The sequence below is a fragment of the Vulpes vulpes genome, chromosome 8 (genome assembly GCF_048418805.1).
Source record: "Vulpes vulpes isolate BD-2025 chromosome 8, VulVul3, whole genome shotgun sequence".
NCBI classification, from domain to species: Eukaryota; Metazoa; Chordata; class Mammalia; order Carnivora; family Canidae; genus Vulpes; species Vulpes vulpes.
The window spans coordinates 90,782,158-90,785,959 of record NC_132787.1 but is presented as its reverse complement, the minus strand read 5'-3'; positions in this window follow the sequence as shown (position 1 = coordinate 90,785,959).

The window sequence follows — 3,802 nt, the reverse complement described above, 5'->3', positions numbered from 1 at the left end:
CTCCATGAAAATTTCTGCATCTGAGATGATAGCGAGATTTTTGTCCTAACCTGTTAAGAATCCTATTGAGTTTCTATTGTTAAAGCAACCTCTCATGTAAGATAAACTCAATGGTATTTATCTTTTTTATACACATTGCTGAATTCAGTTCACTAATATATTTTTTTTAATTTTTATTTATTTATGATAGGAACACAGTGAGAGAGAGAGGCAGAGACACAGGCAGAGGGAGAAGCAGGCTCCATGCACCGGGAGCCCGACGTGGGATTTGATCCCGGATCTCCAGGATTGCGCCCTGGGCCAAAGGCAGGCGCCAAACCGCTGCGCCACCCAGGGATCCCGGTTCACTAATATTTTATGGTTTTACAGCTATATTCATGAGTAACCTTGACCTATTCCTTCTTATGCTGTCTGGTTTGGGTATCGGATTGATGCTACGGTAAAAGACATCTAAAGTTTCATGCCTTAAATGTTGCTAGATAATAGATTAAAACTTAACAGTGAAGCCAGGTGAGCCTGGGGGTTTTCCCATTAGATGGTTTTATTTATTTATTTATTTTTTTAGATTTTATTTATTCATGAGAGACCGAGAGAGAGAGAGAGAGAGAGGCAGAGACACAGGCAGAGGGAGAAGCAGGCTCCATGCAGAGAGCCTGACATGGGACTTGATCCTGGGTCTCCAGGATCACGCTCTGGGCTGAAGGTGGCACTAAACCACTGAGCCACCTGGGCTGCCCTTTTTCTATTTCTTTAATGGGACTAGGACTACTCAGATATCTTGTTTCTGGAGTCTGTTTTAGTGATATTTTGCTAGTAATTTGTCCATTTTAATCTAAAATTTCAATTTTCTTGGCCTAAAGTAGTTCATAATTTATGTTAGTATCTAAGTATCTGTAATTAGGTACCTTTGTCATTTCTGGAATTGTGCCTTTTCTTTTGATAATTTTTTAAAGTTTTTAACATTTTATTTATTTATTCATGAGAGACAGAGAGAGAGGCAGAGACAGGCAGAGGAAGAAGCAGGCTCCATGCAGGGAGCTCTCGATGTGGGACTCGATCCTGGGTCTCCAGGATCAAGTCCTGAGCCAAAAGCAGATGCTCAACCGCTGAGCCACCCAGGCATCCCTCTCTTGAGAATTTTTGCCAGTTGGTTTTATTATTCTCTCAAAGTCCCAAATTTTGACTTGTTGAGCAATGTGAAATTAGACTGCAAATCCACAGGAGAGCTTTTTAGCGATTTTCCAGATTTTTTTTCACTGCTCTGCTTTGCTGTAATCCAAACTCTCTTTGCATACGGCTGGCCCCTATGTGGATGTCTTCATCACCCTGGTAGGTTGACACCACACCCTAGACTGCCTCACCCTACTTGGGCTCCCATCTGACCACAGGGCTTCCTCCCATACACATGCCCTTACTCCACTCAGGTTCACAGCCTAGGCTAGGCTGATCCCACATGCAAATGCCGTTTGAGTTCTAATTCTCCAGGTGGGACACACACACACACTGGCTCTGACAACCCACATCAAGCCACCTTCCATGTGATTGCCCTCCTCAGACAAGGACGTCCAAGCTGGGCTACTCCCATGTATGGTCTCCCTCATTTCACTTGAGCTCTCATATGCACACCATACAGCCAACAGCACCAATACTACCTTGCACTGCTCCACCCAATGATTTTAGGACTGAATCATCCAGGAAAGAAGGGGAGAAAGAACTCAGAAAATATTAACTATACCCAGAAATATTTTTCATTAAATGTTCTAGTCACATAATGCAATGTACGAGTGTACTGGCTCATAAAATGAACATATTCTCACTGTGGGTCAAAGATTTGAAAGCCACTGACCTAGGAAGTTTTAGAATGATGATACAGTAGCGTCCCATTTAGTGTGTTTTTTGGACTCCCATCTCAAGATTCCTTGCCACCTGTGTGAAAACCCCGTCCACACTCTTCCCTGGCAACAGATCCACTTTGCTGGGCTACTGGGAGTCAGACCTGGGCTCTAGTTCTGCCACTCAACTTCTTGCTAGCCAAGCAATCTGGTTACCTTACACACTAAAAATGCAGATGATATGCAACATACTTCCCTCCCAAGACAAAAAATCAGGTAGTACACGAAAAGTGCTTTGAAAACTACTATAAGGGCACCTGGGTGGCTCAGTGGCTGAGCATCTGACTTTGGCTCAGGTCGTGATCCCGGGGTACTGGTATCAACTTTCACATCAGGCTCCTGCAGGGAGCCTTCTTCTCCCTCTACCTAGGTCTATGCCCCTCTGTGTCTCTCATGAATAAAATCTAAAAACAAAGAAACAAAAACAAAAACAAAAAAACCCACACACAAAACCCAAACCTGCAAATACAATCACAACGGACATCCAAGGAACGTGTAAGTTCACTACATGCAACCTAAGTGAATCTTTAAACAACTCTGAAATTCACACTTAAAATAGATGAGATTAAAGCTTAATGTTGAATGGATCAAACAATATTTCAATCTAGGTCTGTACACTCAGCTTCATCCTCATATTCATTAAGTGGTACTTTTAAAGATTTTAAGTAATCTCTACACCCAATGTGGGGCCCAAACTTACAACCTCAAGATCAAGCTGCCTGCCTGCTCTTCTGACTGGGCCAGGTGCTATGTAAGTGGTACTTTCAAAATGTGTGAATGTTTATTTTTTTTAAAATATTTTTTTAATTTTTCATTTATTTATGATAGTCACACAGAGAGAGAAAGAGGCAGAGACACAGGCAGAGGGAGAAACAGGCTCCATGCACCGGGAGCCCGACGTGGGATTCCATCCCGGGTCTCCAGGATCGCGCGCCCTGGGCCAAAGGCAGGCGCCAAACCTCTGCGCCACCCAGGGATCCCTGAATGTTTAACTTTGTTAAAAGTGGAGCATCTTTGTTCTGTTACGGAGTTTGAATTATTTATATGAATATGGAGAACCAAATGTATTTACCATTTCCTCTTAAACATCCTGACTCTTGAAAGCTTTGAATCCTCTGGATTTTCACCCTTTCCAAGCAAACAGTGAACAAGCAAGGATTCAAACCAAATGAGGCAACTGTGAAATGACGGTGGTATCTGGTGCAGGGTCCTGGGGTGGCAGTCATTTCCTTAGATGCAAAATGGTGGCCAAGTTTAAGGCCCCTGCATGTAGGTGATGGGAACATATATTGGAGAATGAACACATGGGAGCCTAGTTAGGTCTGGAACTCTGGCAGCTCAGTGGAGTGGGGTAGTTAGCCAAGACCAATGTCCCCTCAGCCCCTAGGATGAAGGGCTGTCTAGAGGGCAGATCTTGGGGCAGAATCCACAGGCCTGCCTGGGATTAAGTCTCTGCTGAGAGGCCTGGAGAGCCTATGTAGAGCTACTTCTGAGAAGCTGGATGACGCTAGGCAGGGCAGGGACCAGGGGTGAATGGGCCTGAGCAGTGTTCTTCACAAGAGTCCAGCTCGTGTTCTATTTTTAAAGCCAAGTAACAGCAATCTTCCTCCAGCCCCAAAAGTGAAAATCCGAGCAGCAGTGATTGTCCTGATCAAGGAAAAGGTGTAGGGGCACAGAAGACAGCCACAGGGGACGAAAAACAGCAGAGGGAGAGTGTGCATCAGATGAACACAATGCTGTACCCTGAGGACATGCCAACCAGTCACCAGATCTTAAAGAGCCAGTGCCAATCTCCTCTCACCTCTCCCCAGCAGAGGAAAACCTGTGGAGGGGAAGAGGGAGCACTTTACCCCTGCCATGGATAGGACAGGGGTGGACCAGAATAGCTGTGAACAGTACAGGAGTCCAGA